This window comes from Rhinolophus sinicus, chromosome 13 (assembly GCF_057876585.1).
Source record: "Rhinolophus sinicus isolate RSI-liver-muscle chromosome 13, RSI-T2T, whole genome shotgun sequence".
NCBI lineage: Eukaryota > Metazoa > Chordata > Mammalia > Chiroptera > Rhinolophidae > Rhinolophus > Rhinolophus sinicus.
The window spans coordinates 42,769,531-42,796,440 of record NC_142513.1 but is presented as its reverse complement, the minus strand read 5'-3'; the positions used below and the strand labels follow the sequence as shown (position 1 = coordinate 42,796,440).

General features: G+C 36.2%; 1 pseudogene; it reads left to right on the top strand.

The window, feature by feature from the left end:
- The first annotated feature begins 16,312 nt into the window (after positions 1 to 16,312).
- On the top strand, positions 16,313 to 16,418 carry LOC141568386 (U6atac minor spliceosomal RNA; annotated as a pseudogene).
- The last annotated feature ends 10,492 nt before the right edge of the window (positions 16,419 to 26,910 follow it).

The following is a 26,910-nucleotide window of genomic DNA, read 5'->3' as shown; positions in this document are numbered from 1 at the left end:
TTCCCTCCTCCCCTGCTAGCCCGATTTGCCCACCTTCAGCTAATTATTAGTGCAAGTTTTTTAGGCGTACTTGTGTGATGTGCAGGGAGTCCTTTGTTAAATTATAGCTGTTCAATTTGTTGTAACTTCCAGAAGAGATTTCAAGAAGCACACCTCATACTGCCATTTCGGTGACGACCCTTTATTAACACTATTATATTCAACTCAGTTGCATAAACTCGTCCTCAATTGATACTTTATAAAAAAGCTGTTAAAATCTATGTAAGTACACATTAGTATTACCTTGGCATGTACAGAGCCCTAAGTGGATTCAAACTGGTTGAGAAATCATTTCAGTCCTGTGGTGCTCACATTTTTAGAGTAAGTCAAGAGACAAAACTCGAGGAGTGTTTAACTAGCAGACAGAAGAAGTAGTAAAACTCTACATCAACCAGCCTCAAGGAATCTTTTACCAAAATTTTCTATCAGCCATGGAAAAATTTACATTTAGAAAAAATCACCAAACCCACCAATAACTTTCCAGTTCCTCTCTCATTGCAAGAACAAAACTCATGTCTTCGAGTCCTTTCTCAAGCCCTTTCTGGATGCATTGTCATCCTGATGCTACTGAGTTCCTACTCAAAGATTGAAAGGATCTGTTCTGAATTCCCTGAAAAAAGCTGTGTCCCAGTATTTACTTTCTCCAGCTGGCTCCAAGTCAGCAGCCAATGAACTATACCCACAGAAAAAGACCATAGAGGCTAGAGTTGAAGACCTAAGTAGAATTAACTTTGTTTTCATTGTAAGGCAGGCAGGAAATTTTTTTTCCCTGATAGGTGATCTCAAGTTAAAAAACAGTCTGCAGGTTATGGCCACTCAGACAGCAGAAGCAATGGAGGACTTTAAAGGCAACTGCGACTCCTTGAAATTTCTTCTTGAAGAACATGGCTAGCACATAGCAATCATCCTGAGGAATTTTCTCTCTGATGAACATTCTGTGGCATTCATGTTGGGATATTTACATCCTAAATCCCCTAATCATGTACTCAACTAGGTGTGGGTGAAAGGGTGAATATGACATTTACACTCAGTGAATGTAACATTCAAAATAAAAAGGAAACACAACCTTCAGAAATTGACTGGAAAGGCAATTGTGCAGGTTACATTCTGCAGCTCAGACTTGCAACAGGAGTTAAACTGTAACATCTTTGAAAATGTTCTCATGGGATCCATATGTGCAGACTGCTAAAACTGTTAACATACCCAATTAGCTTTTAACTTATCTTAGTTTCCTCAGTTCTGCCATTAAAAGTCACACCACAGAGCCATCAAACCTAGCATTACCAGCCTCACAGTTTTGTCAGGTGCTACCCAGTGTGTCGAACTATACACGAGCTGCAGAAACTGGACCTTCATTCAAGCTAAGTAATGTTAAAGTGGGTCAGAAGTATTTACCCTGGACATCTGTTTGACGCATAACCTAAAGATATTTAAAAGTCTCTTAACAAAACAAATAAAGGTTTCCACATTCCCAAGGGCAGATACTGTTTAATCTACTAATGCAGCTCTTTCAAGAATGTATTATTTTGACAGGACATGAATGTCAGTAAAGCAACAACAAGCAAGGAGATTTATGGAAGCTAATTTATGTTTAAGTCTGTTATGGCGTATACCAGGTAGCCCTGTTCATGATGGGTAGCATTTCCCTCCCACTTTTTCTCATTCTTTTAGTTTATCATAGCAGCAGCCTTGTGATATCACTGATTGCTTAGCACAAACATAAGGTTGATCCATTTATTATGGGGGGAATCAAGACCTCCAGTGAGGTCACGTTTTTCCCATTGGATGCTCGTACTATAGGTGATGAAATCATGTATTTATCTACAACTTATTAGATTCATTTGATTGACTGGGGACCAATTTTTGTTTAACCAACTGTGCAGATTACTGAGTAGGAAGTTTCCTGGTACTCTGCTGCGGTGTTTCAGAACAGCAGTGAAAATAATTACCTTAATATGAGACCACTGGGTCTTTCTCCAACACATGTTGGAAAAGCACTGAAGACAAAACTTAGAACTAAAAATATCAAACACATGGAAAAGTCATTGGGCTCTAAAGGAACTGCAGTTTCTTTATGAATTAGGAATGGTATAGTAAACGTGTGGGATCGCTCAGGCCACCAGTGGGCACTTCCTGCCATCAGTGAACTTGCGACCTTATTTCCTTGGAGGGCTGTTAAAGTGAAGTCAGAGGACAAAAGAGTTATTTGCAAATGCCCTTTTCACTTGTGTGGTCTGAAGAACTAACAGATTTATCGAAAAGATGGACAGCGTAAGGAGGGTTGAAGAAGCAGCTGGTTAATTTAACATTCAGCTCAAAATACAAAACCCAAAGACAAGGACCAGAGCTGCCATTCAGCTTTGCAGGAGCAAGTCCTGTTCTGCTCTTGTCATGTAGACTGACAGCCCAAAGAGGCCCTAAACATCTCTGTAAGGCAACATGACTGCATGATAAAGGATGGGGTCCTTCTCTTCCATGCTGGGAGCCCACAGGATCCCTGTGTTTGCTCCTGTAAAGAAGGGCGAGGGAAGAGTGGGCACCGGGGGTACTCAGTTGCTGCCATAAATTCTCTCACCATCTGGTGGGTCCAGAACTGATGGATCTGAAAGATTTGTCCAGATTTCTTTACGTAAAAGAAGAGATGGCTGATTTGAGGCAAGGGCCTGGAAATAAAGAAGGAGGGTGTTGAGGAATTGAATGAAAGGGGAAGAGGAGGCTGTTGTGAGTAGAGCATTATTCTGCCTCCCCAGATTCAATGCACTACCTAGAGTTCCAACTGAATTCCTAATAACTTTCACCCTTTCTTACCCAAAATAAGTTGACATGGACATTCTATGAATTATGATCTAGGAGATATTACCCTTATGATGGAGAAAACTGGGATAGGCTTATTGACACTTTGGCCATTAAAGAGATGATTTTTGAGATACAAAATTCCAAATCAAAATGAAAACCTGAAAAGGTAGCTTAATGTAATCACTTCTGAGTTCAGAGTTTTCATAGTGTCTCATTTCAAATTTCGATTTAATCCCTAAGAGTTGCAAAAAAGTCATAATTTCATCTTTTTCAATTGGCAAGTTGCAAACTGTAATTTGTGGGATCAATTTATGGTTCACAACAATTTTTAAATAAGATGGAAGAAATAGTAGGATAGGCCATATCAGAGAGCATTCATTGCCCATAGTAAAAGGTAAATATTGTGACAATTTTGTTTCAGTTCTACATCTGTGTAATAGATCTAGACATAAAACTTATTTCACACTGGGATCATAGACCCAAAAAAAAAAAAAAAAAAAAGTTTGAAAACCACTAATTCAGTCCAAAAACCCGACAGGAGGAAAGCATTCAGTCTCCTGGAGATACTTTTAAGATACATACAAGGTATGACAATTAAGTTAACAAACTTGTTGCAACGCTGTTGCTAACTTCTTTTTTATACCAGAGGGATTATTCATTAGGAATTTGTACCAACTAGACAAACAGTTAACCAGGTTTACTATTTGGAAGTGCTGAAAAGCTGCGTGAAAAAGTTACACCACCGGTGGATTCCCAAGTGATGCTAGGAGTGATCAAGAATGATATATTGGGTTTCGGACGTCATAGGTATGGCAGCAGCGAGGCAGACTTCTTGAGTTCTCCTCTGGAGCTTACCACAAACTGAACATCTATAACCCATAAAAGGACTCTCTGCTCATCAAACAGAACAGCTAAGAGACTCCTATGAGGATTACTTGAAGGTGGGCAAATTGGGAGAGCAGGAGAAGAGGCAACAGAGCAGAGTGGAGACGCAGCCCGTATCCACAGCTACAGAGACGCAGGGGATCCCAGGACAAAACAGAGACCACAAAAGCCAGGAGGTGGCTCTTTCCCTGCATCCCACAGGTGATCTCTCCTGCCTAGAGAGCGGCATATCCAGCATTTGAGGCAGTAACCTCAGTTGACACCTCCAGCTGGGCCCTAGGTCAGACAAAGGACTTAAACTCCATACCTGGGCCACTACCTCCATTCTACTAATCCTACCCCCACCCTTCCAGAGACTTAAGCTGGCCCCTGAATTGAGGAGTAGTGTCAGATTACAGAGGAGCCATAGTGCCCAGGATCTGGGAAGACCCAGCTTGCAGCTGTGACCCAGGGAAGAGGCTGGGAAGAGTGTGATACTACTGGGCTGGGAGAGAGAAGACTCCTCCATCTCCAGCCCCCACTTTTTCTGGCCTACAGGAAGAGTGTGACACTGCTGGCCTGGGAGAGAGAAGACCCCTCCATCCCCAACCACCACCCTTTCTGGCCTGCCTATGGCAGAGCAATTACAACTGTGCAGAAATTCCCAGGGGTCAGCAGTAGGCGGCAGACACAGCTCTGAACTTTCAGCAGCTCAGAAATCTCCCACCTACCACATACACACACACACACACACACACACACACACACACACACGCATGCGCGCAGAAAAAGACCCAGGAGAACTGGGCACAGGGCTGCCTGAATTACTCTCAGTGTGCACATGTGCAGGCAAGAGCAGAAACTGCACTGACTTTGTAGAAACTACCATACAGACCCCTTAACCCCACTCATTTAAATCTGCAGTCCCAAGGTCACCCTGGGCACCAGGTAACCGGCTCTGCCTGCACAATACACAGAAGACTCTCTGGTACAGCAGAGGACAACCTGGAGATTAGTTGGTGGGCTTAAGCCAAGACTGGCACCGCTTTTTTTTGTTTTGTTTTTATATCTTTGATATTTTTGCCTGTGTTGAGTGTGGGTTATTTTCTGTTTTTACATGTGAATGTATTTGGTTTTTTCTGTTGTTATTGTTGTTGTTGTGCTTGGTGATTTGCTTTGTTCTGAAATTGCTCTACACCAGAGACCAGCTCAAGAGGCACAAGATTCAGCACACCCATAGGCCAACTCCAGACCAAACCAGAGTATTACTGGATTTGACCTACAAGTGACACACCCAAAGGGAATTCTCTACAGGCACAAGAGCCCATAGGGGCAAAGCCTCATTTAAGTGGTCAAACCTCACGCAGCAGAATATCCTGCTGTGGGCAGAGCCAAGTCTCACAACTAGTCAGCCTAGGAGTCAATCCCACCTACTCACAAGCTAAAAGCAATTAAATCAACTTTAACAGGACAATATGCACAACACAAGAGTCACCTTTGGAGCACATGCAGAGGAGAAGAAGTAAGTGGTGCAAGTCAAATATAAAGGACACATAATACGTAAGATAACCCACCAAAAACTAAGAACCGTAGGGGACCTACCAAATACATCGAAGCAAACACAGAGAGTCAACCAGAATGGGGAAACAAAGAAACATGTCCCAAATAAAAGAACAGAAGAAACCTCCAAAATTGGAACAAAATGAAATAGAGGTAACCAACCTATCAGAGACAAAGATCCGAACACTAATGATAAGAATGTTTAAGGAGCTTAGAGACGACATAAAGAAGGACAGAGAAATCATAATGAACCACCAGCTAGAAATAAAGAATACAATAACTGAAATAAAGAACACACTTGAAGGAATTACTAGCAGGTTAGGTGAAGCAGAGGATCGAATCAGTGACTTAGAAGACAAGTTAGCAGAGATCACCCAAACGGAACAACAGAAAGAAAAAAGAATAAAAAAAAATGAAGATGGTTTAAGAAACCTCTGGTATAATATCAAGCGCAACAATATGCACATCATAGGAAAACCAGAAGGTGAAGAGAGGAAGCAAGGGGTTCAGAACATACTTGAAGTAATAATGTCCGAACTTCCCTAACCTGATGAAGGAAACCAATATACAAGCCCAAGAAGTGCAGAGAGTTCCAACCAGGATAAACCCAAACAGGTCCACACCAAGACACATTATAGTTAAAATGGCAAAGGTGAAAGACAAAGAGAGAATGCTAAAAGAAGCAAGAGAAAGACAGCAGGTTACATACAAGGGAACTCCCATAAGACTATCAAATGACTTTTCTACAGAAATATTGCAGGCCAGGAGGGAGTGGCAGGTGATACTCAAAGTGATGGGAAACAAAGGCCTACAACCTAGATTGCTTTATCCAACAGGGCTATCATTTAAAATTGAAGGAGAGATAAAGAGCTTCCCAGAAAAGAATAAGCTAAAGGAATTCATTACCACCAGGCCAGCGTTGCAGAAAATATGAAAAGGGCTTCTGTAAACAGAAGAAAGATGAAAACAACCTAAACACAAATTTAAAAAATGGCAATAACTATGTACCTATCAATAATCACTTTAAATGTAAATGGATTAAATGCTCCAATCAAGAGACATAGGGTGGCTGAGTGGATAAGAAAGCAAGACCCTTGTATATGCTGTATTCAAGAGACTCACCTCAGATCAAAAGACACGCACAGGCTGAAAGTGAAGGGTTGGAGGAAGATATTTCATGCAAATGGAAATGAGAAAAAAGCTGGAGTTGCAATATTTATTTCTGACAAAATAGACTTTAAAATGAAGACTACATTAAAAGACAAAGATGGGCACTATATAATAATAAAGGGATCGATCCAACAAGAGGACATAACCCTAGTAAACATCTATGCACCCAACATAGGAGCACCTAAATATATAAAACAGATATTGACTGACATAAAGACAGAGATCAAAAGTAACACTATCATAGTAGGGGACTTCAACACACCTCTGACAACAAGGGACAGGTCTTCCAGACAGAAAATCAATATGGAAACAATGGCCTTACATGACACATTGGACTACTTGGATTTAATCGATATTTTCAGAGCATTTTACCCCAAAGCTACAGAATCAACGTTCTTCTCAAGCGCATATGGAACATTTTCCAAGATAGACCACATGTTAGGCCACAAAACAAGTCTTGATAAATTTAAGAAAATTGAAATCATACCAATTGTCTTCTCTGACCACAGTGCTATGATATTAGAAATGAACTACAGGAAAAAAATGGAAGAAACACCAATTCATGGAGGCTGAATAACATGTTACTAAATAATGAATGGGTCAACCAGGGGATCAAAGAAGAAATCAAAAGATATCTCAAGACAAAAAAAATGAAACACAACGACCCAAAATCCATGGGATGCAGTGAAAGCAGTCCTAAGAGGGAAATTCATAGCATTGCAGGCCTACCTAAAGAAACAAGAAAAATCACTAATCAACAGTCTATCTTCCCACTTAAGGGATTTGGAAAAAGAACAGCAAAATAAACCCAAAGGGAGTACAAGGAAGGAGATAATAAAGATCAGAATGGAAATAAATGAAAAGGAAACCAGAAAAAAAATACTAAAGATCAATGAATCCAAAAGTTGGTTCTTAGAGAAGATAAACAAGATCGACAAAACTTTAGCCAGAGTCATTAAAAAAAGACAGAGAGAGGACCCAAATTAATAAAATCAGATATGAAAGAGGAGAAGTGACAACAGACACCACATAAATACAAAAAATTTTAAGAAACTACTATGAGCAACTATATGCAAACAACATAGACTATCTGGAAGAAATGGACAATTTTCTAGAAGCATACAACCTTCCAAGACTAACTCAAGAAGAAATGGAAAACCTGAATAGACTGATTACCACCAGGGAAATTGAATCAGTAATCAACAATCTCCCAACAAACAAAAGTCCTTGACCAGCTGTCTTTACAGGTGAATTTTACAAAACATTCAAAAAAGAATTATCACCTATTCTCCTCAAGCTCTTCCAAAAAATCCAGAAGGAGGGAAGGCTACCAAACACTTTTTATGAGGCCACTATTACCTGATCCCAAAATCAGACAAAGACACTACAAAAAAAGAAAACTAGAGGCCGATATCGCTAATGAACATAGATGCAAAAATCCTCAACAAAATATTAGGAAATGGAATTCAGCAATACATTAAAAAGATCATACACCATAATCAAGAGGGATTCCTTCCTTGTATGCAAGCATGGTTCAACATCCACAAATCAACTAATGTGATACACCACATTCACAAAATTAAAAAGTAAAAATCATATGATCATACGAATAGATGCAGAAAAAACACTTGACAAAATCCAGCAGCCATTTTTGATAAAAACCCTTTAGAAAGTGGGAATAGAGGGGTCATATCTCAACATAAAAAAGGCCATACATGATAAACCGACAGCTAACATCATACTCAATGGGGAAAAGCTAAAACCATTCCCCTTAAGATCAGGAACAAGGCAAGATTGACCACTTTCTCCATTTCTATTCAACATTGTGCTGGAAGTTGTAGCCACAGCAATCAGAAAAGAAAAAGAAATAAAAGGCATCCAAATCAGTAAGGGGGAAGTAAAATTGTCATTATATGCAGATGACATGATACTATATATATAGAACCCTAAAGACTCCACCAAGAAACTATTAGAGCTGATAGATGAATTTAGTAAAGTAGCACGATACAAAATTAATATTCAGAAATCAGTTGTATTTGTATATACTGATAATAAAACATCAGGAAGGAGAAATTTAAAAAAAAAAACAATCTCATTTACAATTGCTTCAAAGACTATAATATACCTGAGAATAAATTTAACCAAAGAAGTAAAAGATCTGGACTCAGAAAATTATAAGAGACTGAAGAAAGAAATGAAAGAAGATACAAATAGATGGAAACACATCCCATGTTCATGGATAGGAAGAATTAATATAGTTAAAATGTCCATACTGCCTAAGGCAATATACATATTCAATGCAATTCCTATCAATCTACCAACGACGTTTTTAACAGAAATAGAACATGTAATCCTAAAATTTATGTGGGACCATAAAAGACCATGGATAGCCTCAGCAATCTTGAGAAATAAGAATAAAGTGGGAGGTATAACGATACTTGACATCAAATTATACTACAAGGCTACAGTAATAAAAACAGCATGGTACTGGCATAAAAACAGACACATAGATCAATGGAACAGAATAGAGAGCCCAAAAATAAATCCATGCCTATATGGCCATTTAATCTACGACAATGGAAGCAAGAATGTTCGGTGGGGTAAAGACAATCTATTCAATAAATGGTGTGGGAAACCTGGACAGACACATGCAAAAAAATGAAGCTGGACCACCTCCTTACACCATATACAAAAATAAATTCAAGATGGCTTAAAGACTTAAATGTAAGATCTGAAACCATAAAATTCCTAGAAGAAAATATAGGAAGAAACTTCAGAGACATTACCCGGAGTAATATTTTTACTGATATATCCCCTCGTGCGAGGGAAGTAAGAGAAAAAATAAACATGTGGGATTACATCAAACTAAAAAGTTTTTTCACAGCAAAGGAAACCATCTATAAAACAAAAAGGGATCCTACTGAGTGGGACAAGATATTTGCCAATGATATATCTGATAAGGGGTTAATATCAGAAATTTATAAAAAACTCAACTCAACTCCAAAAAAAATCAAACAACCCTATTAAAAAATGGGCAGAGGACATAAAGAGACATTTTTCTAAAAAGGACATACAGATGGCAAACAGACATATGAAAAAATGCTCAACCTCACTAACCATATGAGAAATGCAAATAAAAACACAATGAGATACCACCTCACCCTAGTCAAAATAGCTATCATCAATAAATCAACAAACAACAAGTGCTGGCGAGGATGTGGAGAAAAGGGAACCCTGTGCACTGTTGGTGGGATTGAAGATTAGTGCAGCCATTATGGAAAACAGTATGGAAGTATCTCAAAAATATGAAATGGAACTATCTTATTATCCAGCAGTTCCACTCCTAGGTATCTATCCGGAGAAATCCAAAACTCTAATTCAAAAATCTTTATGCACTCCTATGTTTATTGCAGCACTATACACAATAGCCAAGACATGGAAACAACTGAAATGCCTATCCGTAGATGACTTGATTAAGAAACTGTGGTACATTTATACAATGGAGTATTATGCAGCCATAATGAAGAAAGAAATCTTACCATTTGCAACAACATGGATGAACCTAGAGAACATTATGCTAAGTGAAATAAGTCAGACAGAGAAAGACAAATACCATGTGATCTCACTTATATGTGGACTCTAAAGAAAAGAATAAATGAATGAACTAATCAGAAACAGTTTCAGCAACATAGAGGAAAAACTGAGGGTTGCTAGATGGGAGGGGGGTGGGAATAAGGGGGAAAGTGAGGGGATTAGAAAGCAGTCAGTAACCACAAGTTTACCACAAAGTTTTCAAAATTAATTTGGGGGAATGTAATTAATAATGTTGTAAAGATTTTGTAGGGTATCCGATGGACACTTGTCTCGTTAGGGAGACCACCTCAGGGAAGATGTAGATGCCTGGTCACTGCACTGTACACCTAAAACTGAAGCTGAACAATAATGAACATCAACTACAAGTTTATATATATATATATATAATGTATATAGTTACAAGAGGCGGAGTACAGCATTAGGAATAGAGACAGTGGAAATGTAATGGCTGTGTGCGATGTCAGTGGGATGGTGGATGGGGGAGGGGGGTTGACACATTGTGAGGGGTATAAATGATAAATGTCTAACTATTACACTGTTTTGTGCACCTGAAACTAATAAAAATAACAGAATGATATATTGGAAAGAGAATATGAAAACTTATCCAGGAGGAAAATATACATTGCTGTCTCCCTTCACAGTTTGGTAAGTGACTAAATATTTTTGGTAACAGAAATGAAAATAAGTTACTATAAATATATTTAAAGGCATTTTATTATTATTACAAGGGAGTCAAAGTAGATTCTAGTCCTGACACTAATTCTCTCTGATCTTAGGCAAATCCCAACCTACTTGAACAGCATTTCTTTATCTGTCCAATAGGAATATTAACCCATTGTGCCAGCCTCAAAAGTCTATAAGGATAAAAAAATTAATAGGGAAGTATGCTGGGAAAAAATACAAATGAATACTAATAGTTGTTATGACTATATGGTCAGGGCCTTAAGACAATAAGCATGCCTCATCCACAGTCTCTTTCCCTCTTTAGGAGGACTGGAATCCAAATATGATGATCCAACTTGAACCACACAGAGATGAAAAACACTACACTTGGGGATAGTGTAACAATTTGGAAAGTACCTGAAGCCTGTGAAGCACAATAATGTCTGGCCATGTGATCCATTCACAGTGGAACTGTCACATGACAAACACACATCTCTGTTCTTCTGACTACTGTACTATTGGATTTCTTTGTTATAGCATCCCACCCTAACTAATACAGTTGTTGAGACTTACTCACAAACAAATCTGTGGAAACCAAATCCCGGTTACAGACCTGTTTTGCTTGATCCTTACAATGTTGGCCTACACAGTGCTTCTTATGTTTGTTTAATTTTTACTTATATGTCAATACTTAAAAATCAGATTTTATATAATAAACCAAGATTCTGTATAAAAAGATCAGGAAAAGAAAATTTATACCACCTGAACTTTTCACCAACAATTCATGGTTCTTGCATCACAACAATGCACCAGCTCACACGGCACTGTCTGTGAGGGAGTTTTAGCCAGCAAACAAATAACTGTATTGGAGCACCCCTACACACACTCATCTATATGGCCCTCAATGACTTCTTTCTTTACCCAACGATAAAGGAAATAATGAAACAAAGACATTTTGATGACATTCAGGACATCAAGGGTAATATGATAACAGCTCTGATGGCCATTCCAGAAAAAGAGTTCCAAAATTGCTATGAAGGGTAGACTAGGTGCTGACCTTAGAGCATAGCTTCCCAAGGGGAGTACTTTGAAGGTGACCGTAGTGATATTCAGCAATGAGGTATGTAGCACTTTTTCTAGGGTGAGTTCGCGAACTTAATTGTCTGACCTCGCATTCCCCGGGCCTGACTCAATCCTAATTTCTAACTGTCTGGATTGGAGCCCTGAAACTTCCCAGGTGATTCTGATGTACCCGGTTCAGAGACCAGGAAAAAGGGCAGGTAGAGCCAGGTTGATGAGGGAACCTGAAACCTAGAGAGGCTGTGTGAGTTCCCTTAAACTCCACAGCAAGTCAGTAGGACAGCCTTGCCCTTTCTCAGGTTGCCAGGCAACTGGAAAACAGTAACATTGTCACTATGTAAGAGTGGCACATCTTGGGTGGGGGGGATGGGAAAGGCAATAAAATTATTCTCAATTGGGTTTGCCAACTAGCTATCACTCTTGAAAAGAAATAGAGAATGCATAGCTGCACCCAATATTTGCTGAGAAGTTAGAGGCTCAGGACTCTTTGCAGACTACCAAGAATTTACCAGCTTGATTGTCACCTGTCAGGCAGGAAAGAGACTTCTGTGTGTACAAACCCACTGGGATCTTCAGAACTTCACTGTGAAATATTTTTAAAATTAAAGAGAATAGCGCTTTCTATTGCATGTGTTAGACCATAGAACCAGCATCTTTATGGATTAGACGGTTATTTTCTATTTCTGGTGCATGATTCACTAAGACATAGCATTGCAGCCCCAGCTAAAGTCTGGTCTTTTAGGGATACTGCTTTTAATTCTTATGTTCTCTTGAGCACTTTTGTTAATTAAAGTTCTTACTTGTTTAATTGCATGTTTTAATTTTCCAAACTCTATGTAGAAAACATAAATTTCCATCCATTGAGAAACTAGGGTGTCACTGTCCCATAGAAATATAATATGAGCAACATATATAATTTTAAATATGTTTATATGCATTCAAAGTTTTTTAAGACAGGTGAAATTATTAATAATATATTGTATTTAATCCAATATATTTGAGATACTATCATTTATATAAGCCATATGAAAAATTATTAGTAAGATATATATTATTTTCATATTAAGTCTTTGAAATTCTGTGTGTATTTTACAGTTACAGTGCATCTCAGTTCAGATCAGCCACATTTCCAGTGCTCAGTTGTAATGTGGATCATGACTACTGTACTGGACAGTGCAGGTCTAGGATTTAAAGCTAGCTCAAGACAGAAGATACTGGCTCTTAAAACTATCTGTGGGGTAAATAGTAGGGTGAAAATAATGCTAGTTCCATTTTACAGAGAAAATCCTGGGATTGTGTGTGACAAAGCTAGATCCAATATTCTAGCTGATTCCATCACAACTTCAAATACTCTCCACTTGTCAATCCCCTTCCCTTGAGAGACAGCTGCTATTGCGGTCCAGAATGTGGAGGCTGGCATTAAGTTACCTGAGCTCAAATCCTGGTAATTCTTGTGCATCTCTGGGAAGTCTCTATCCTCCATATGTTTAATTTCCTTGTCTGTACAATATGCATAATAATACCAATCTCCTATGGTGGCTTAGTGGGTTCACTGAGGTTATATTATGAGGCAATTAAAATATGTAGTGATTGCAAGCATTTTGAAAGAAAGAGCTACTATTGTTCAGAATTAAAATAAAAGCTTCCATGGTAGTCATTAGAGCCATTTACCAAATATTTCTTCTAACTACAAGATAGAATTGTGTTTCTCTGCCCTGATAAAGTTAGATGTGATCATTGACTTATTTGGACCAATAAAATGTGACTGGAAGTTATCATGTGTCATTCCCAAGTGGAAACTTGAAGAGCAAGCTACCAACCATGTTCCAGATGGTAGCTGTCCATCAGTCTGGGTTCCAGGGGGAAACCCTTAGCAGGTCCATGATGAGCACATAACATGAGAAAATCCTAAAATGTAGTATTGCAAACCATGAAGATTTGGGAAGTATTTCTTACTGCAGAATTATCTAATCCATCATACATGATACTGCATCTTAATGCTACTTGGTTAAAAAATATTTCAGGTTAACTAATTTCTTCTGTTTTCTGTAAACATACTGACTGATGTCCATAAATGTGGAATATTGATTTAGCAAGCTATTCTTCAACACTCAAGGCCCTCTATACCCACCAATAGGTTTGTATTTTCCACAAATATAGGTCATGTTTATCTTCAAATAATGTATGCCAATTGTGGTCATTATTAAATTTAAGTATTGTACAGACTGATGAAATTTGAGTGTGTAATGAGCGCATTGTATCTATAAACACTGAATTGAATACTTTGAAAACACTAAATAAAGGTGAGTTAAATGAAGTGTGCCTGAAACAATTAAAGCTGGGCTGCGGTATGGATTATACAAAATATCAAAGGATTCTGCACCCAATTCTCTTTCAATTCTTGCTCTGCTTCAGAGAAATCCAAACGAGAAATTGAAGAAGATATATTATGAGTGTGTTTTTTGCAAGAAAGGCAGAATGGCAATCAACTACCACACACTCAAAGTAAAGACTTGGCCCTACATCAAAAGACTGGTAAATAAATAAGTGCATGGTTGTATGCTTTAAATTAAATGAAAACGTTAAAGCTATGTATGTATCATTTTTATGACCATCCCCCCAAATCAAATATTTGGATTAACCAACTAACTACTGTCCTGATTACATAAAGTAAGAGGTTTACTCCTATAGAGAGATACTTAGAACTTGATGAAATTCAGTGATCTCTTTCCTAGGCATAGTATAATATTTTTTCTTTGTTTTGGGTGATCTTTTGCACATTATACTTTTTATTGTTTTTATTAGTTTCAGGTACAAAATAATGTAATAGACATTTACGCCCCTCACAAAATGATAACCCCCCCTTTCCCAGCACATTATACTTTTAAGAAAACACAATCTGGAAGAAGGTGGGCAGATGCCTGATGCTTTAGGTAATAAAGGTACTCCTGGTAAACAGATGATACAGTATGGACCCATAAAAACTGCATCTGCCCTCACATCCTGCCTGAACTGACCCCCACCATTCACCCTAAACCTAACTTTTTGAGAATAAACTAACCTGAAGCTTCACAATTGCAGCCATGTAACCAAGCTCAAAAATAAGTAAGAGGTACACACATTTCTCTTCATGGTCATATGAGCTCCCGACAAATGTTCCTCTTCTAACCATAATGCAGCACCTAACATGGACCACACGAAGAACCACCAACTACATTCAGCTGTTCCCCAGTGTTGAAATGTTTCAGACATGGTCACAGAGATTAATATCTGTGCAGACCACTTTTGAAGCAGCCCAGAAATCGTTTGGGAGCATGTGGCATTAGACAAATATAAATTCAGAATCTAGTTTTTTCTTCCATGTGCTTTTCCCTTCCACACCTGGATTTTCAGGATGAGTCACACAGTAGTCTCTGAGAGTGAGGACAAAGAACTGAATTTTAACACATGTTAAAATCTGAGCTACAGACAGAAACTCCTGGAGGGGCTGTTAATCTTAGTAAATAACAAAAGAAGTGGGCTCTAGTAGAGAACTGTTCTTTTGGTGGTCTCCTCAAAACCAAGATCCACCTGGATAGCATTGGTGTCTGTGCTCTCAGTGTTTTCTCATGGAAATAGAGTAATATAAAACTTTTTCCTAGTTTCTCCCAGCCTCAGAAGACCGCTTGGTTTGGGCTCATATCTGGTATCTCTAACTCTTTTACTATCTCTTAAACAATAAGTTGTCCCAATTTTCTGTGACATTAACCTAAAGATGATCTTTGTGCAGAAGAAAGAAAAAAATATGTATAATGTTGAGGATTTTAGCGGTTGTCTCCACAAATATCTTAAACAATTTTCACATAGATTCACTGCTCCAAAAACACTATTTTAAAATTATTTTAATTGTGGTTAGAAGATATGTGTTTTGTATGTTGTAGAAGCACAAGTCAGAAATGATGGATAAGTCAGAGATAGGATTTCTAATTTAAGCTGGAAAGTTAGATATTTATTACCTTGAGTTAAAAATTCTTTCTATCCAGAGAAAAGACATATGGTCTTCAGGCAGCACATGAATACAGACAGACAGGCACATGCACAACACACACACACACACACACACACACACACACACACACACTCACATACACAAACACTTTTTATTTTTCATAAAAAAAGATGCCCATTTGTGCTGATAAAAAAAAACTTTAGTTTAACAACTTCATGTAGTTTTTGAAAAAGTAGAACTTTACAAGATTATCACGTGCTTTGAATTATTAAAGAAAGTAGAAAACTTTAATAAAGCAAAGTCCCAATGTCCTTAATACAAATATTAAACAAAATTTTATTTCCATAGAAAGGAAAGCCAAAGAAGATATCCTACCCATCTTTTCCCAACCACAATTATTTAACTGACCATCCTTATTAGTGTGGTTGCAATATGTACTAAGTTAAGAGTGTTAGCAGAAAAAAACAGTAGAGTGGGATGCCAGGTGGTCTCCAGATTAGAAAATTGATAAGCAGAACTTTCTTTATTTGGGCCTTTACATACTTCCATTCTTTTTTTTTTTTTTTTTAATTTTAAGCACTCCCCTTGACAAGGATGGAAGAGGCCCTCGGGCCTAACAACACACATACGGTTAAGGCATTGCCACCTACTTCCATTCTTTCTTAAAAGGAATGAGATGCAAGTGAAGATGTTCTTTTCCTTTTTTGCTGCAATTCTTCCAGCAAACGGTTAATTGCTCAGAACATGCTTTTCTATATGTCTTGCAATGGCACAAGGACACAACTATGAAGGTAACCAGAAGCCCAATCAATGAAAAGTTAAAGTTTTTCAATTTCCTTAGAAAAGAATTGTAACATAAGCTACTCCAAACTTAAATTGATCCACAAATATTAATAAACTTAAGCTAATTGTCCAGATTCTCTCATTTGCCAAATTATTATGCCCAGATTATAGAAAATACTATTCTGATCTCAGGAGATTAATCCAAACTTTTTATTTAAAAAGTAGACTTTTAAGTGACACCTTTTGAGGAAATCATTTAGGTCTCCATAATCTCAAGAAGCAACTTTTGGCTAGAACCCAGGAATTGACAGGAGTCAGCAGAGAGCAGTAAGACACATGGTGCTTAAGTGAGATGGTGAATAGGATATTTTTATTTATTTATTTAAAACAGAACACCCAGAAAGACGAGAAAGATTTAAGATTTGCTCCAATTTAATGTTTGAGGCAATGTTGGTCATAGCCCTTTGAAAATAGTTTATTCATAAATGTTTTCCCAACAAGTTTGACCAAGATTTCCCCTATACTTTTTATTTATCTTTTATAATCACGTCAGTATAGATTTGTCCAATGAAAGGAAAATATGAATTTTTAAAGAGTTGATCTTTACTCAGAAATGCATCCAGGTTGTTTTAGAAAAATAATCCACTTAACTGAAAAACAATCAGCTGCTCTGATAATTAGATTTATTTATTGTTTATTACCTGATATTTCACAGTCTAAATCTAACCCTAGAGAACTAGGAATTTCTCAATGGAAATATAAAGTATTCTTACTGGTCTCTTTTGTTCAAAATAAGAAAACACCATTCTATTCCCATCTTGCAAAAAATACATGTTTATTGTAAAAATCTGAAAACAATACATAAATAAGTCTGAAAATATAATTAACATTACTCAGATTCCCATTGAAATACAACTACTGTTAACAATTCAATATAAATCTTTCCAGAATATACTATAAATATGTAAATTTAACCAAAATATAAAATTTAACCAAAACGGAATCAAATTGTAAGTCTGTTTTGTAACCTGTATTACTTTTTCCTTTACGTTTTATAAACATTTCCATTCTTCTGTAATTTAATTTAATGGCTTCACGATATTTTATTGCATAGTTGTAATTCTTTATTATTAAACATATCACTTATTTGAGAGTTTTCTTTTCCCTATTTTAAACAGAACTATGCTAAACATCCTTACAGCTACAATTTCCTGCAGATTATTTTCATAGACCAACTTTCAAAGAGAAAGTTTACACCCAGAACTTTTTCTAAGATTTTGATACCTATTGCCAAATTTTAGTCCAAAAATGTACATGAACTTGTACCCCACAGCAGAGTATCAGAGGTGCCCTTTTCCTTGGAGTGTTACACACATATTCTGATGATTACCAAATCAACAGACAGAAAGATAGTTTACTGTTGCTTTACTTGGCCATTTTTTTTCCTATTTGAATTGCTCCTTTATGTTACCTGCATCTTTTCTGTGGTTGATAGCCACAAAAGCTGTTAAAAGCCATCATGCAAATAAGTGATGCAAAGATACACTTAGATAACAGATACAGTTTACTTGCTATACCAACTACATAAACTCAAGGTATTTAATTGCCATCTTAATTATGGAGAGAGACTATTATAAAAATAGAGGAAAAAAAGGTATGGTAAGGTTTCAGTACCTATACTGTACCTGAAATGAAGGATAATTGAGGCATATTTGTATTATGGATAATTTCAAACTTCCATTAGTTATCGTTCATTGTCAATCAATGAGTTCCAAATTGAACAGCCCAAACTGTGTATTCTCTGGAACTCAGTGAAACAGGAGGATATGAGGAGATACCCTCATATCCTTCAGTAGTGCTGAAGAAAAATTTACACTTAAAACCCAGCACTTTAAATTTTTATTTGAAGTCCATTATCCCATAAGTGTTCCACAGATGTATCTTGGGATCAGGAAAAAGAGTAACTCTTTCTACAGTCTTTGAGTTCATGCTGAGATTGCATGTAACTACAAAGGGACAATCACAATCTTTAAACATGTAATTTCTTCTGAAATTTTATGCACTGAATAAATAAGCTAACAGAGAGAGAGAGAGAGAGAGAGAGAGAGAGAGAGAGAGAGAGAGAGAGAGATGCATATATTAAAAAAATTAGAGAAGAAAGCAAAATACTCTAATTTTTTAAAATACTTTGCTTAAAATCAGACAGTAAAGACTACTTTAGCATCTTTAGAGCTCTATAGTTGATAATGTGAGCCTACAAATAAGAGATTATTCATTATTACAATGTGAGAACATTACATGGATCTTTTGTTCAAATCTAACTACAAATAACAAAATGGCAATAACCATGTACCTATCAACAATCCCTTCAAATATAAATGGATTAAAAGCTCCAATCAAAACACATAGGGTGGCTAAGTGGATAAGAAAACAACACCCTTACATACGCTGTATACAAGAGACTCACATCAGATCAAAAGACACACACACAGGCTGAAAGTGAAGGGTTGGTTCCATGCAAATGGAAATGAGAAAAAAGCTGGAGTTGCAATACTTTATATCTGACACAATAGACTTTACAATGAAGAATATATTAACAGACAAAGATAGGTATTGCATAATAATAAAGGGATCGATCAAACAAGAGGACATGATCCTAGTAAACATCTATGCACCCAACAAAGGAGCACCTAAAAATATAAAACAGATGTTGCTTACATAAAGAGATCAACAATAACACTATCATAGTAGGGGACTTCAACACACCTCTGACAACAAAGGACAGGTCTTCCAGACAGACAATAAATATAGAAACAGTGGCCTAAATGGACCAGTTGGATTTAATCAATATTTTCAAAGCATTTCACCCCAAAGCTGCAGAATACATGTTTTCCTTAAGTGCACATGGAACATTTTCCAAGACAGAGCGCATGTTAGGCCACAAAACAAGTCTCGATAAATTTAAGAAAATTGAAATCATACCAATTGTTTTCTCTGACCACAGTGCTATGAAATTTTAAATCAACTACAGAAAAAAACTGAAAGACACACAAATACATGAAGGCTGAATAACATGTTACTAAATGATGAATGGGTCAGCAAAGAAACCAAGGAAGAAATCAAAAGATATCTCAAGACAAAAAAGAAAACACAACAACCCAAAATCTATGGGGTACAGCAAAAGCAGTCCTAAGAGGGAAATTCATAGCAATGCAGACCTACCAAAAGAAAAAAAAAATCACAAATCTACAGTTTATCTTAAGGGATCTGGAAATAGAATAGAACCCCAAAGGGAGTACAAGGAAGGAGATAAGAAAGATCAGAGCGGAAATAAATGAAATAGAGACCAAAAAAAGAAAAAAAAATACAAAAGATCAATGAATCCAAGAGCTGGTTTTTAGAGAAGATAAGCAAAATTGACAAACCTTTAGCCCGACTCATCAAAAAAAGGAGAGAGGACCCAAATAAATAAAATCTGAAATGAAAGAGGAGATGTGACAACAGACACCACAGAAATACAAAAAATTTTAAGAGATTACTATGAACAAATATATGCAAACAACATAGACTATCTGGAAGAATTGGACAATTTTCCAAAAGCATGCCACCTTCCAAGGCTAACTCAAGAAGAAATGGAAAACATGAATGGACTGATTACTATTAGGGAAATTAAATCAGTAATCAATAAGCTCCCAACAAACAAAAATCCTGGACCAGATATCTTTACAGGTGAATTTTACAAAACATTCAAAGAAATTACCACCTATTCTCCTCAAACTATTCCAAAAATCCAGAAGGAGGGAAGTCTCCCAAACAGTTTTTATGAGGCCACTATCACCCTGATCCCAAAAGTAGACAAAGACATTACAGAAAAAAAGAAAACTACAGGCCGATATCCCTAATGAACATACATGCAAAAATCACCAACAAAATATCAGTGAACAGAATTCAGCAATACATTAAAAAGATCATACACCATGATCAAGTGGGATTCATTCCTGGTATGCAAGTTTGGTTCAATATCCTCAAATCAATTAACGCAATACACCACATTAACAAAATGAAAAATAAAAATCATATGATCATATCAGTACATGCGGAAAAAGCATTTGACGAAATCCAGCAGACATTTATGATAAAAACTCTTAAGAACGTGGGAATAGAGGGACCATATCTCAACATAACAAAGGCCATAGATGATAAATCCACAGCTAACATCATACTCAATGGGGAAAAGCTAAAACCATTCCCCTTAAGATCAGGAACAAGGGAAGGTTGCCCACTTTCTCCACTTCTATTCAACATAGTTCTGGAAGTTCTAGCCACAGCAATCAGACAAGAAAAAGAAATAAAAGGCATCCAAATCTGTAAGGAGGAAGTAAAATTATCATTATATGCAGATGACATGATACTATATATAGAGAACCCTAAAGACTCCACCAAAAACTATTAGAACTGGTAAATGAGTTTAGTAAAATAGCGGGATACAAAATGAATATTCAGTAATCAGTTGCATTTTTATATACCAATAATAAAATATCAGAAGGACAATTTCTGTATACCAATAATAAAATATCAGAAGAAAACAATCCCATTTAAAATTGCTTCAAAAACTATGAAATATTTAGGAATAATTTTTTTTTATTTTTACTAGTTTTTTTTTTAATTGGGTTGACTATTGTTAGTGAACTTACATAGATTTCAGTTGTACAATTCTGTATTACATCATCTATTAATCCCATTGTGTGTTCACCACCCAGAGTCAGTTCTCCTTCCATTACCATATATTTGATCCCCCTTACCCTCATCTCCCACCACCCACCCACCTTACCCTCTGGTAACCATTAAACTATTGTCTGTGTCTATGAGTTTTTGTTTCTCATTTGTTTGTCTTGTTCTTTTGCTATTTTTGGTTTCTATACCACATATCAGTGAAATCACATGGTTCTCTGCTTTTTCTGTCTGACTTATTTCACTCAGCATTACACTCTCAAGATCCATTCATGTTGTCACAAATGTTCCTATATCAACTTTTCTTACTGCCAAATAGTATTCCATTGTGGATATATACCACAACTTCTTTCTCCATTCATCTATCGAAGGACATTTTGGTTGTTTCCATGTCTTGGCCACCACAAACAAAACTGCAGTGAACATTGGAGCACATGTGTCTTTATGGATAAATGTTTTCAGATTTTTTGGGTAGATACCCAGGAGAGAGATTGCTGGGTCATATGGTAATTCTATTTGTAATTTTTTGAGGAACCTCCACACTGCCTTCCATAATGGTTGCACCAGTCTGCATTCCCACCTAACAGTGTATGACAGTTCCTTTTTCTCCACAGCCTCTCCAACACTTGTTACTATTTGTCTTGTTGATGATAGCCATTCTGACTGGGGTGAGGTGATAGCTCATTGTGGTTTTTATTTGCATTTCTCTGATGATTAGTGATATTGAGCATTTTTTCATATGTCTATTTGCCATTTGTATGTCCTCTTTGGAGAAATATCTCTGCAGGTCCTCTGTCCATTTTTCAATTGGGTCGTTTGTTTGTTTTGTTGTTGAGTTTCATGAGTTCCTTGTATGTTTTGGATATCAGCCCCTTATTGGAGGCACTGTTTGCAAAAATCTTCTCCCATTCAGTTGGTGGCCTCTTTATTTTGTCGATGGTTTCTTTTGCTGTGTAGAAGCTTTTAAGTTTCATATAGTCCAATTAATTTATTTTAGCTTTTACTTCCATTGCCTTTGGAGTCAAATTCATAAAATGCTCTTTTAACCCAAGGTCCATAATTTTAGTACCTACGTTTTCTTCTATGCAGTTTCTTGTGTCAGGTATTATGCTTAAATCTTTGATCCATTTTGAATTAATTTTGGTACATGGAGAAAAATAGCATTCTAGTTTCATTCTTTTGCACGTGGCTACCCAATTCCTTAGGAATAAATTTAACCAAAGAAGTAAAAGACTTGTAGTCAGAAAATTATAAAATACTGAAGAAAGAAATTAAAGAAGATACAAATAGATGGAAACTCATACCATGCTCATGGATAGGAAGAATTAATATCATTTAAATGTCCATACTGCCTAAGGCAATATACAAATTCAACGTAATTGCTATCAAACTACCAATGACATATTTCACAGAAATAGAGCATATAATCCTAAAATTTACATGGAACCATAAAAGACCCTGGATAGCCTCAGCAATCTTGAGAAATAAGAACACAGTGGGAGGTATCATGATACCTGACATGAAATTATACTACAAGGTTATAGTAATCAAAACAGCATGGTACTGGCATAAAAACAGACACATAGATCAATAGAAGAGAATAGAGAGCCCAGAAATAAATCTATGCCTATATGGTCATTTAATCTATGACAATGGAAGCAAGAATTTACAGTAGGGTAAAGACAGTCTATTCAATAAATGGTGTTCGAAACCTGGACAGACACATGCAAAAAATGAAGCTGGACCACCTCCTTACACCCTATACCAGAATAAATTCAAAATGAATTAAAGATTTCAATGTAAGTTCTGAAACCATAAAACTCCTGTAAGAAAATATAGGAAAAAAGTTTACAGACATTACTCAGAGTAATATTTTTACTGATATATCCCTTTGGGCAAGGGAAGTAAGACAAAAAGTAAACATATGGGATTACATCAAACCAAAAAGTTTTTTCACAGCAAAGGAAACCATCAACAAAACAAAAAGGGATCCTACTGAATGGGAGAAGATATTTGCCAATGATATATCTGATAAGGGCTTAATACCCAAAATTTATAAAAAATAAACTTACTCAACTCAACTCCAAAAAAACAAACAATTAAAAAATGGGTAGAGGACATGAAGAGACATTTTTCTAAAAAGGACATACAGATGGCAAACAGACCTATGAAGAAATGCTCAACCTCACTAATAATTAGAGAAATGCAAATAAAAACCACAATGAGATACCACCCCACTCCAGTCAAAATGACTATTATCAATAAATCAACAAACAACAAGTGCTGGCAGGAATATGGAGAAAAGCGAACCCTTGTGCACTCTTGGTGGGATTGCAGAATGATGCAGCCACTATGGAAATCAGTATGGATGTATCTCAAAAAACTGAAAATGGAACTGCCTTATGTCCCAACAATTCCACTCCTAGGTATATCTATCCAGAGAAATCCAAAACTCTAATTTGAAAAAATTTATGCATCCCTATGTTTACTACAGCACTATACACAATAGCCAAAACATGGAAACAACTGAAATGCCCATGAGTAGACAACTGGTTTAAGAAACTGTGGTACATTTATACAGTGGAGTATTACACAGCCATAAAGAATAATGAAATCTTACTATATGCAATTATATGGATGGACCTAGACAACATTATGCTAAGTGAAATAAGTCAGAGAAAGACAAATACCATATGATCTCACTTATATGTGGAATCTAAAGAAAAGAATAAATGAATGAATGAATCAGAAACAATCTCAGAGATATAGAGGAAAATCTGAGGGCTGCTAGATAGCAGGCATGGTAGGCATGAAGGAGAAGGTGAGGGGATTAGAAATCACAATCGATAACCACAAGACTGCCCCGGGGATATGAAAGTCATTTTGGGAAATATAATCAGCAATGTTGTAAAGATTTTGTAGGGTATCTGATTGACACTTGTCTTATTAGGGAATCCACTTCAGGGATGGTATAGATGCCTGATCACTACACTGTAAACCTGAAACTGAAGCTGAATCATAATGAATGTCAACTATAATTTAATGTATATATATATATATATATATATATATATATATATATATATATATATTCACAAGAAGTGGAGTACAGCATTAAGAATAGAGACAGTGGAAATGTAATGGCTGTATGCGATGTCAGAGGGGTAGTAGATTAAGGGAGGGGGGTTATCACTTAATGAGTAGTATAAATGATAAATGTCTAAATATTACATTGTTTTGTACACCTGAAACTAATTTAAAAAATAAATGATACATTTTCAATTTGGTTATATTTTTAAGCAAATGCTTAAAACTCAAGAGTGATGCTTGTCTTGTATTATTTTAACATTTAAAAACCTAACAATAAAAAATATCAGTTTCTTAAAAAAAAGTGATTTTTGTTCAAATGACTCTATACACTAGAGATAGCTAATTATATGTATATTAGGATAAAAAATATGATGAAGTGCTAATTATGGGTCTGCCACCTTATATCATTATGAGAAAATCTTCACAATAACCCTATGAGAAATGACTCCTATTATCATTCCCATTTATATAGTTAACAAACAAACAAAACTGATGGTTAGAAAGGGAAATTAAGAAGTGGACCCCGAACTCGAATCTGCATTCTGCTGTTCCATATTCCTCATTTCTCAGGTCAGTGGTGTCAACAGAGAGAAAACATGGTGTCAAGTAGCCTTTGTGCCTTTATAAGCAGATCATTGAAATGAAAAACAGCTGAGCAATAAAGAGCTTGATATCCAAAAAGTAATCCCATTTGCAAATAATGATGTATACCTACCTAAGAACCATTCTCCTTCCTCATCTCTTAAGTTTGACTCTAAAATATTGCCAAAAAGACATACAAATCCTGCAAGCACTGTGCACCTAAATCTCTAAAGTCAGCAAGGCAGGAAAAATGTGAGAAGGTGATCACAATTATCCATCTTGCTTCCTTTCTGCTAAATCAGTCACCAGAGTACTAAGAGTGGATGGAAAATCTTTGTAATCCTCAGATGTGCCATCAAACTCATAAACTGCAAGATTTCTAGGACATTTCATATTACAGTTGTCACTACTCCATGGTATATTCAAGGACATTTTCCAAGAAAAGCCACAGTATGGAAATATTAAAATGGGTTTTCACACTCTTCATACTACAGAAAAATAAACAGATCCAGCTACTTAGTTATGCAACTAATTCCTACTCACACTCAGTCAATTAAAATGCAGTATTCCCTTTCACAAAACTACCATCATCTCTTCAAGAACAAGAGCCCACTTAATTCTAATGGTCAGTTATTTCTATTTGGGCTTTCTGACCATCACAGGCTTATAGGCTTAGAATGTTAGACTTCAGTTTTTAATTATATCAAGCCAAATAGAAAAAGGAAGGGAAAAGCTATGGTTTGAGTTTGAAAAGAATATGTATTTATCAGCCTAGAAATCATAGAATATATTTCATTGAGAGAAGTCATTTGAAGTGTATTTTTAAAATGACTGACTCATGTGTGGGATATAAAACTGAAAGCAACAAACAAGCAAGACAATCAAACAAACAAAAACTCAAAGACACAGACAACATTTAGTGGTTATCAGAAGGTAAGAAAGGGGGCAGGTGGTAGATAAAGGTAAAGGGGGTCAGATATATGGTGATGGAAAAAGAAGTGACTCTGAGTGGTGTATATACAAAGCAATACATAGATGATGTATTATAGAATTGTACACTTGAAACCTATATAATTTTACTAACCAATGTGACTCCAATAAATTTAATAAATTTTAAAATTAAAAAATAACAAAATGAAGTAAATAAAAGACGCCTATCAGTCCTAGTACACAATATCTAAAGATAATATTTTAACAGTTTTTGAGAATAAAACAAACACTATCATTTTTCAATGTACAAATCAAAATCCTCTGAATTATTAGACTTTCGAATGCCTCTTCCTACTGGGAATTCTCATGGTATATTTAGACAACCACATATCCAACAGCTCCTTTTTAAATGTTGGTAGGTATTATTAATATTTTCTAAATAATAAGAATGTTCTTTCTCCAACTAAGTTACATGTATTCCAATGGTTAAGGAATATGTGTCCTAGTGTTGTGATTTACCCACAGTACCTCTCTCCCTTACCAGCACATGTGGCCTTCTCCAAACAAAGCATGACAAACAAGTTGTATATATTAAAATCTGCAAATATTTTACAGTATGAGACTCTGCCATCTTCCTGTAAAAAAAGTATGTATTACTATATGTGTGACCTTTATTCGATTTTAGATATAAATCTACTAATTATAAGCTTCCTAAAGCAGGAGTCAGCAAACTTTCTCTGTACAAAGCCAAATAGTAACTATTTTAGGCTTTGGAAGCCATGCAGTCTATGTAGCAACTACTCAACTCTGTTACAGAGCAAAACCAGTACACAAACAAATGAGCATGGATGCATTGCAATAAAACTTTGCTTACAAAAAAAGAAATGGCCATTTAATCCGCAAGCAGTAGTTTGCAGTCTCCTCTCTTAAAGAGTGAAAAGAGAAAATGAAGATTAAAAGTGATATCTATTCAAGCAATTAGGTTGGATTGAGATGGCAGACAGGGTACATTTTTGAGGTAGCTTTCAAGTTCAGAGATG